This window comes from Chiloscyllium plagiosum, unplaced genomic scaffold (genome assembly GCF_037043375.1).
Source record: "Chiloscyllium plagiosum isolate Xiang-an unplaced genomic scaffold, Cpla_swu_hap1 HiC_scaffold_25, whole genome shotgun sequence".
Lineage (NCBI taxonomy): Eukaryota > Metazoa > Chordata > Chondrichthyes > Orectolobiformes > Hemiscylliidae > Chiloscyllium > Chiloscyllium plagiosum.
The window spans coordinates 38,306,175-38,316,420 of record NW_028270163.1 but is presented as its reverse complement, the minus strand read 5'-3'; the positions used below and the strand labels follow the sequence as shown (position 1 = coordinate 38,316,420).

General features: G+C 43.5%; 1 long non-coding RNA gene across 1 annotated transcript in view; it reads right to left on the bottom strand.

Moving 5' to 3' along the window:
- Positions 1 to 3,397: 3,397 nt before the first annotated feature.
- LOC122562169 (uncharacterized) overlaps positions 3,398 to 10,246 on the bottom strand; it is a 125,989-nt gene continuing 119,140 nt past the window's right edge. Inside the window, exons 11-12 of the long non-coding RNA XR_015761415.1 lie at positions 9,095 to 9,249; positions 3,398 to 5,480 (exon numbers count right to left, since the gene is read on the bottom strand). This is a non-coding gene — a long non-coding RNA (uncharacterized LOC122562169). The remainder of the gene's footprint in view (positions 5,481 to 9,094; positions 9,250 to 10,246) is intronic.

Here is a 10,246-nt window from a genome sequence, read left to right as displayed (position 1 = left end):
TTCTTCACTAAATTATCTACCTGAGACTCCACTTTCAAGGAGCTATTAACCTGCACTCCAAGGTCTCTTTGTTCAGCAGTACTCCCTAGGACTTTACCATTAAATGTATAAGCCCTGCTAAGATTTGCTTTCCCAAAATGCAGCACCTCGCATTTATCTAAATTAAGCTTTACCTGCCATTTCTCAACCTATTGGCCCATCTGGTCATGATCCTGTAATCTTTGGCCCTGACAAGGCTACTTCATTCCCCAACTTTAACTTGAACATCCCCTGCCTTCCAAATCTTTTCCTCTTTCTCAGAGATCCCAGGGTACAGTTCAATGGATGTCCACTAACTTCCAGTAAACTGATCCAAGTGGCCATTCTACTTGCGCATGCTTAAATACTGTGTTTGAACACCATGCCAGTATAGGACTCCTGCCTGATGTCCAACTGGGTAGTGTTCAGGGTAGAGCTCGATTGAGGTTGTCCTTCAATTCGAGGATGTGTCGCCTGTGGAGTAGGAATTCTGAGCCGTGTTCATTAGCTCCAATCGCTTTTCTATCCTTCTTCTCTCCTGCTTTTTTGCTCAGTGTTGTTTTCCTTACCTCTTGGTGAAGAGCTCAGTCGCAGCAGTGTTGAGTGGCCCTCAGCGGCAGTGTCGGAGATGAGGTTGGGTTCCCAGCAGCTTCTGCCTCACCCAGGCGGCCCTCGCACCAAAACATGGCCCCTGCTGCTGCTGCCACAAATGTGAGGTTAGGTTGGGTTCCCGGCAACGTCTCCGTCCAGCGCAGATTCGTGGACGTGAGAGTCGACCCAGGACCCGGCTGCATTGGCGAGGTAGACCTGAAGCGGACTCTTGGCAGCAGCGGGATGGTGCTTGGGCCCGGTTCAGTACCTGGCAGCATCAATGGGGTCTGCATTGGCGAGGTCCAGTGAGGACTCGGCGAGGGCATCAGCGAAGGCAAAATGGCGCTCAAGAGTGATGACTTGCATTCAGCAGTGGCCCAGCGAAGGGGATCCATGCCTGGTCACTAGACCCATGGCCCGTGAAGAAGTACTTAACAAGAAGGACTGTAAAGTTCGACACTCTTTTGATTTCTTCATTTTCCTGCCTTTATATTCCAGTGTTTTGATTCATTTTTCTGTTTTTTAAGATGGCGCCAGAGAGTGGCAACTCTACACCAATATTTCTCACTGTATTTTGTAACAAGACATACATGACAACAAATTAATCAAACTTAGGCCTGTCAGTTACTGTTGTAGGTCTGATGTGACTGAACATGCAGATTCTCGATTGGTGATGCTTTGGGCACATAGAGTCATATGGCAGGACATCCCACGAGATAAAGGAACCTGGCTTTTCTTCCTCTTCTTTTCTTTTCTGCCTCATTATTAAAGGTTTTCAGACTTTAATCATGACGGGGCTCGATGGAAGTCGTCACCATTTTGAATGATTTAGCTTCTCCCGGCAGTTCATGTCAATGCTGCTGCACTTCCAAGAGGAGCCTCCAAGTATCTTTGCAGCATTTTGTTTGACCTCTCCTGGAGAGATAGCCATTTGATGATTAAGGAAGCAGAATCTGTTGGAGATGGAATTTTTCAGCCATCCAGGCACAATGTCCAGTCTGTCATAATTGGTTTTACAAGTGTTTTGCCTAACATTGAAGGAATTGGCTTCAAGACGGACACTGGTATTTGCTCAACGATCCTCCTATTGAACTTGGACAGTGCAGCAGAGGCGTTTCTGTGGGATTTCTCTGGTGCTCTTATGTGTGACTGATACACAGTTCAGGCCTCACTGCAGGAGTGCGGTGTGATGACAATTACTCATTACAGCAGGACTTTTGTTACCTTGTGGAGGTCTTTTTGATGTCAAACACTTGCAGCTGTAGCTTGTGGCTCAGCTCATCCAGTGTTTCATCTCCTTATTAACGGTGGCCGTTTGAAATAAGTGGCTGCCAAGACATGGGGAAGTGCTTAACATGTTGCAGAGATATATATATAGTAAGTGGAACATTCAACTGACCAGATGGAGCACACAGGCCTCTCTATTACATCAAGGTGGTGATTCACAGAAAGCTTTCTGTAGCATGATTGTCCAGGTGAACTCAAGCTTGCAGATTCATGGTGTGTTTTGGGGTCTACCCTTAGGCTTCACCTTGTCTTTATTTATTTACCCTGTCCCTCGACAACTGCCTCCTCAAAAAGGTCACCTTCCATAGCTAATAACTCCAAACTATATATCCCATTTCCACACTTAAGTGAAAGAATAGCGTGATGTTATTTGTCAATATGATGCCATGCCCTGAATTAACCAACACTTTCTTCAACACAACATTGATAAACTCTCCTGTTGCTGTTTACCAGAAATATTTTGCTTGAGTCCTATATTTGTTCTTGGCTATTCACTCAGTCTTAACAACATCTAATTTGGCCGTGAACTCAGTCTCAAATCTCGTAACAACTTTGTTGACAAAACAGAGCTGACTAGTATCTCTGCCTCACTATCTGTCCTTGCAATGAAACACTGATCCACATATTTATCACTTAATTTCTTCAGTCTTCTCTCTGCCAGTTCCTCAGTTCTACCCCAAATCCTAATGCTAGCCTAAATCAAAATGCAAGCATCCACTACTCTTATCCTCATGAATTTTATTTGCTTCATAATCTATGAAATCTACTTCAAAGTCCTTGTCCTTTTCTTTAACTCTTCCTTTTAGCTCCACTAGATCCCGCAAATCTCTCCCATCCTGTGTCCTAACAGGAACCCTCTCCATATCCTTTTCATTTTTACTGTCACCATTCCAACTTCCTGTATATGTTCAATCTTTTGTTTCTCTGTTTGGAGTTACCATTCTTTTGGATTCTTGAATTGTAGAAAACATGGCAACCATCTTGTGCACCTTCATGTCCCCACAAACAGGGGGACAATGTAAAAATAAACTCCATTAACAATCTTGATTCAATGATGCATATTTGCAAGTAAACTGGAAGGTGGTGGTCTTGTGGCATAGTAAGTAATGTCCCTGTCTCAGAGTCAAAAGCCCCAGTTTCAATAGTTTCAAGTCCTACTCCAGAACTTGATGGCCAAGGTTGATGCATTCCTAATGTCGCCAAACTGGTTGACTATTAACATGTTAGTCCTTCTAACTCATGCCAGTGGCAATGGTAAGAGTAGGACAGGTTCCTGGTAAGCCTTGTGAGGGAAAGAATATTGAAACCTCTACCATCGCTTTCCATAGCTCCAGGCTACAACATGCAAGTAAAAATGCATGTCGCCACAGCAACTCAAACTCCCTGAGAAAACTGTAACAAACTGTTGCCACAGTGGGAGATGTTTTCCCCATCCTCCTTCAAAACATTGCATTTATTTTTACATTCAACTGAAGGCACACAGACCTCCAGATTTGTACATGATTCAAAAGGCAGCATCAATGGCAGTGCAGTACACTGGTACTGAACTCACAACCTCCTAACTCAGGCAAGAGTACGACCATGAAGCCAAAGCTGACCAGGCTGTTGTGGAATAATTTCCAAAATTGGCAGACTTATAGCTGCTGTATTTAGACATGTTGCTGAAACAGCAGATATCCAGCAGTTTTCTAAACACGCGTGGTTTTAATCTAATTTTTAAAGTTGCGAACAGGGTAAAATTTGTGTTGCGTGCAAAAGGGTATTTAATTTACAAATGGACATTTAAACCATGGGGTCAGTATGATAATTGCAGAAAGAAAAAAATGGTTTTTGATCTTTTCAAAATCCAGACTGGCTGGGCTACAGATAGTTACAGATTGTAAAGTAGGAACGGGCAGAGATTCTACCAGCCCATACAATATACTGAATCCTTAATTACAAATATAGACTTGTAATTTACTCTAATTCTTAAGTATTTGTTAAACTAGCATTTTTACGATGGTTTAATCTATCAGAACATCTGTTTGGTCGTTTATCTGCTCCAATATTCAATTAGCAAATTAATCACTTGACAACACCCCGGTGCCAAACTTCTGGAGCCACTCAGTGTGTTTCACCCCTTTGCAACCTGTCAACAACAGCTGGAGATCGTGTAGATGAATGGAAGAGAATTGAGGGAAAAGCTCATTAATAAAGCTGAGATCCAACACGTCACCACTTTTCCCATCTGGGGAGTGTACACAATGTTTCTAGCAAAGCATTTCTAAATCTGCGACGGTACTGTAAATTGCGAGCACCCCTTGGAGCAAATACATTTCTGTTCCCATGTGTACAGATCCTCATCCTTTAGGACAACAGGAATTCTAAGCAGCCTGGTGATGAATGGTTTGTAAATTCCAGCTGATGCTTTGCAAATCCTCAGTGTGACCTTTGACATTTTATAAACAGTTAGGAACAAAAAAAACAGGCTATTCACAGGGGGAAAAAAAAATGGGAAAGAAAGCTCAGCCTGGATTCCAATGAAAGGTTGGCACAAGCCACAGTTTCATTGTGTTTCTAATCTGGGATTCTCGAATAATACAACAAACACCTGTTCCTTATCTGAAGCTAGTTCCCTCCACCTTCTCAGCATAAAATAATACAGCTGAGTTCAGCAGTGTGAAATTGTGGAAACTGTACCTTTCCTTTGAACTGAACCCAAAATATATATTTATGTTTAGTATAGAATTATGAAAACTGATGAATTCCAGTTTGTATGTACTCTGAGAGCCAAATGTTTATTGGCAGCCTGTTAGATAAAGTTCAGGCCCTTCCACTTCAGAAATATTGGATTTCATAAAGGCTTAAAGAACCTGGTTCACTCCCCTGGTCTGTACTGTGTGAGCTGCTAGTGAAATGGTAAGAGAGCTACAATTCACCTCGGTCCTCAAATTAGTTGGTGGTAAAATATCACCAAGAGCTGTTATTTCCAAGTTTATTTTTTTAATGTGGCAGCCTGGGAAGAAAGGATTCAATTTAGCTCTGTCATATGCAAGCACGTGCCATGTCAGGTCCTACCAAAAAGCATTAGTTCCCTCTGTAAACCTTTCCATTGCTTTACCTTGTTTTCAACAATAGCTTGCATTTATACAGAGACTTTAACTTAATAAAGCATCCTTTGTTGCCTGTGATACTGGACCAAATTTGACAATGAACCACATAAAGAGGTATAGGACAAGGAGCCAAAAACTTGATTCGTATGGTTTTAGAGTGTCTTAAAGACTTTCATCTATCATCAAAGACGGCCTAATGCAAATTTACAGATGTTTTCACAGAAATGTTATTTTTAGAGACTATTTCCAGGATTTTCTATAACTTTAAAGTTGTACTTGTAAAACCAATTGAATTGCTAAACATTTTGAACAGAGATCTGCTCTTTAACTTCCAGTAGATTAATGGTTTTCACCTCTATCCGTAATCTTCAATTCCACTTTGCGGATGCGGTTATGCGGAAGCTTCCAAGTGTTGACAGTGAGCAAACAGGATATCTTTTGAACTTCTTCCATCTTTGGCCATGATCCATCTATACAGGCCCAACTGGATGACTGAAATAAATAATAGTCCAACAAATTTTACACAAGGATCTGTGAATCAAGCATCACTTGCTGAATGTAAGGATGTTCTGCTTTTTTATTAACATTCATGATCTCAGGATTGGACTGACAGAAGTGCAGTAATTTTTGCGTTATACAATAGCTAAATTAGACAACATTAGACCTTGAACCTATTACGCATACCTCCCAATATTAAAGTTAATGGAACTAAAATTGCTAAGATGTACAATGGGCATCTGAAATAATACTGGCTATTTTGCACAACTGCACAAGTCAGAGTGCGTGACAGCTTCTTTCTTCACCAAAAGACGGTTCTCCCAACCATTCATCTTTTGCTTTAAGTAAGTGCAGACTTCCCTTTTTTTCCCTAGTTTCCTTTTCTACTCTCCCCTATGGCTGTAAGTATGCGAGGTGTACTTAATGGTCATGGGTGGCATGGTGGCTCAGTGGCTAGCACTGCTGCCTCACAGCACCAGGGACCCAGGTTCGATTCTAGCCTCGAGCGGCTGTCTGTGTGGAGTTTGTATATTCTTCCTGTGTCTGCAAGGGTTTCCTCCCACAGCCCAAAGATGTGCAGGTCAGGTGAGTTGACTATGCTAAATTACCCATAGTGTTAGGTGTGTCATTCAGAGGGAAATGGGTCTGGGTGGGTTACGCTTCAGAGGGTTGGTATGGACTTGTTGGGCCGAAGGGCCTGTTTCCACACTGTAGGGAATCTTAAAAAAAGAGATTGGAGGATCTCTGGCTTCTTCTTTCCCATCCTATCCCAGATGTCAGTTACAGTTTCCCCACTTCTAACTGAAGGTGTCTAACACCAGCAGTGAACGAAACTGGAATCTTTTACAGCAATATATAATATATCCATTGAACTATTAAGGGAGCTAACTCCTACCCATTCAAACAGCTTGGATGTAACAAATACAATTTTTTAAATATTTTAAAATCTGAACAAAATTACACAGATAAATAAAAATGTCATTACACCATTTGCTGTGGCTTCATTATCACAATTCTCCTTAGTCTTCCCCATGAAATATCACCAGACTTAAGGTTTTGCATTTGATCCCTTTGCATTTCCTGGCCAAGTATAACATGGATCAAATGCCAGGAATGACTCCTCAAACATTATGCTAGTAGTGTATCTGAACTGAGAAATGTATATTGACATTATCAAGAGTGTGGAATTTTAGTTTTGCCAAACTATTTATTTATGAAATACTTGCATTTGTCTGATAATTATGAAGCATTCATCTCCATTTTGTTTTAATCATTTTCATTGTGATAGCCCTGCATCTTCTCCACATCTACCACTATAATCAAACAAATGGACCAAAGCATTCTAAAATGCTGCAATCTACAGTCAGAGGCAATAAAGAGAAGATCCTGATCCTTACTCTTTGTTCTGAATTGTCAACTAGGCAAAGATCTACAAGCCTGAGCACCCTGGCCGATCCATTGTCTCAGCATGCTCCTGCCCCACTGAACTCATTTCTACTTCCACACCCCCCCCCCCCCCAGTCCAGGAACTCCCCACATACGTTTGAGACACCACCCATGCCCTCCACCTCCTCCAAGACTTCTGTTTCCCCGGCCCCCAACGCCTCATCTTCACCATGGTTATCCAATCCCTCTACCTCCATCCGCCATGACCAGGGCCTCCAAGCCCTCCGTTTTTTCCTCTCCCGACATCCCCAACAATACCCTTCCACCGACACTCTCATTCATTTGGCCAAACTGGTCCTCACCCTTAACAATTTCTCCTTCAAATCCTACCACTTCCTCCAGACCAAAGGGGTAGCCATGGGCACACGTATGGGCCCCAGCTATGCCTGTCTGTTTGTTGGCTACGTAGAACAGTCGATCTTCCATAATTACACCAGCACGACTCCCCACCTATTCCTCTGCTACATTGATGACTGCATTTGCACCACCTCGTGCTCCCACGAGGAGGTTGAGCAATTCATCAACTTCACCAACACATTCCACCCTGACCTTAAATTTACCCGGACCATCTCTGACCCCTCCCTCCCCTTCCTGGACCTCTCCATCTCCATTAATGATGACCGACTTGACACTGACATTTTTTACCAACCCACCAACTCCCACAGCTACCTGGATTACACCTCTTCCCACCATACCTCTTGCAAAAATGCCATCCCGTATTCCCAATTCCTCCGCCTCCGCCGTATCTGCTGCCAGGAGGACCAGTTCCACTACAGAACACACCAGATGGCCTCCTTCTTTAGAGACCGCAATTTCCCTTCCCACGTGGTTAAAGATGCCCTCCAACGCATCTCGTCCACATCCCGCACCTCTGCCCTCAGACCCCACCCCTCCAACCGTAACAAGGACAGAACGCCCCTGGTGCTCACCTTCCACCCTACCAACCTTCGCAAAAACCAAATCATCTGCCGACATTTCCGCCACCTCCAAAAAGACCCCAGCACCAGGGATATATTTCCCTCCCCACCCCTTTCTGCCTTCCGCAAAGACTGTTCCCTCCGTGACTACCTGGTCAGGTCCACGCCTCCCTATAACCCACCCTCCCATCCTGGCTCCTTCCCCTGAAACCGCAGGAATTGCAAAACCTGCGCCCACACCTCCTCCCTCACCTCCATCCAAGGCCCTAAAGGAGCCTTCCACATCCATCAAAGTTTTACCTGCACACCCACCAATATCATTTATTGTATCCGTTGCTCCCGAAGTGGTCTCCTCTACATTGGGGAGGCTGGACGCCTCCTAGCAGAGTCCTTTAGGGAACATCTCTGGGGCACCCGCACCAATCAACCACACCACCTTGTGGCCCAATATTTCAACTCCCCCTCCCACTCTGCCGAGGACATGGAGGTCCTGGGCCTCCTTCACCGCCGCTCCCTCACCACCAGACGCCTGGAAGAACGCCTTATCTTCTGCCTCGGAACACTTCAACCTCAGGGCATCAATGTGGACTTCAACAGTTTCCTCATTTCCCCTTCCCCCACCTCACCCTAGCTCCAAACTTCCAGCTCAGCACTGTCCCCATGACTTGTCCTACCTGCCTATCTTCTTTTCCACCTATCCACTCCACCGTCCTCCCTGGCCTATCACCTTCATCCCCTCCCCCACTAACCTATTGTACTCTATGCTACTTTCTCCCCACCCCCACCCTCTTCTAGCTTATCTCTCCACCCTTCAGGCTCTCTGCCTTTATTCCTGTTGAAGGGCTTTTGCCCGAAACGTCGATTTTACTGCTCCTCAGATGCTGCCTGAACTGCTGTGCTCTTCCAGCACCTCTAATCCAGAATTAAAGATGAAAGATGAACACAGGTTCTTGATAGGTCATGGTTTCTTTCATACCCTGAGGATATGTACTTTGCCTCTGTAACAGTCATACTGCAAACTGACAAGAAAACTCATCAACATATTGTCATGGGCAGAATTTGTGTTCACTTTGGTGCCTGTAATCAGTATGTTTTGTGTAAAGGAGGTGTGAATTTTCCAATTCTCAGTGAGTGTATCTGTCCTTAAAAAAAGAACAGGAGTGAGCTTTTGTGAGTTTTAAAGTAAAGAAGGTTATTTATCTTCACCCACTTACCCCAAATTTTAAAACACAATGCTCCACACACCTGTTCAGACGTATACATTAACACATTCCTGATGAAGGGCTCCTCCCTGAAACATCGAATTTCCTGCTCCTCAGATGCTGCCTGACCTGCTGTGCTTTTCCAGCACCACTCTAATCTTGACTGTGATCTCCAGCATCTGCAGTCCTCACTTCCGCCTAGTATATATTAACACACACAAAGTCTAGTTTCAGATAAAGGTAGTAAAGCTGTTGCAAATTATAATTAACTCTATAGGTTACGGTAAATGTCTCCCATGTGATAGGCCTGGTCTCTTGAATGAAGTTGATTTTTTAATGTTGAAGTCTCGTAAAGTGAAGGATTCTTAGCAAGCTGTCAGGATTCTTCTAGTTCTATCTCTATGAAGCTAGTTCTCAGGTGAACCTGAAATTGGAACAGGCCTTCCACTTTGTTGGTATCTCCAGTTTACAAGATATTGCTGTTAACTATCTTGGCTGTTTGGATGACTTGCAGCTGACTCAATTACTCTTTCTGCAAGCAATGTTTGCTGATTCTAAAGGTAGACAGAAAACATGGCTGTCTCACATTGTGACTGTTACAAGTTGACAGTCTTTTTCCAAATAAATTGGGTGGTTAGGTTGCTTACATGTCATATGTTGTTTAGCACCTTAAGCGTCTGAGATGTTAAGGCCTTTTTGAATGAACAAATCAAATTGATGACAATACCTTTCTGGATTGGCTCCAGGGAAGACCTTGATCCAGCAGCAGTCTGGAATGATCCTTTTGACCCCTCTTGAGGCTGTGCAGTGATTTCAATTCCGAAAAGTCAGCTGACACCTCTGCAAATTTTGTGTTCAATTTCCAAATATAAAATATAATTTGAATTTCAGAGTAGGGCTTGCCAAGGCTAGACATGACAAAACATTCCACATTTCTGAGTGTAGGGCAGGGACTTCAGCTCAGGGCATCATTGGGTGGATAAGTGTTCACATGTTGGCTTGGCTGAACATGGTGTTTGAACCTCAGAGATTTGCTGTTCTGTCAAGACAATGATTATTAGTTGCAAAGTTCAAACAGTTGCCAAGCATCAAATCCATTGGCTACCAACCAGATCCATTGTTGATCCACCAGCCACTAACTCAATGCTTCATTAGCTGGCAGTTTTATCCCTTAGAGATCAGAATGAATTATGAA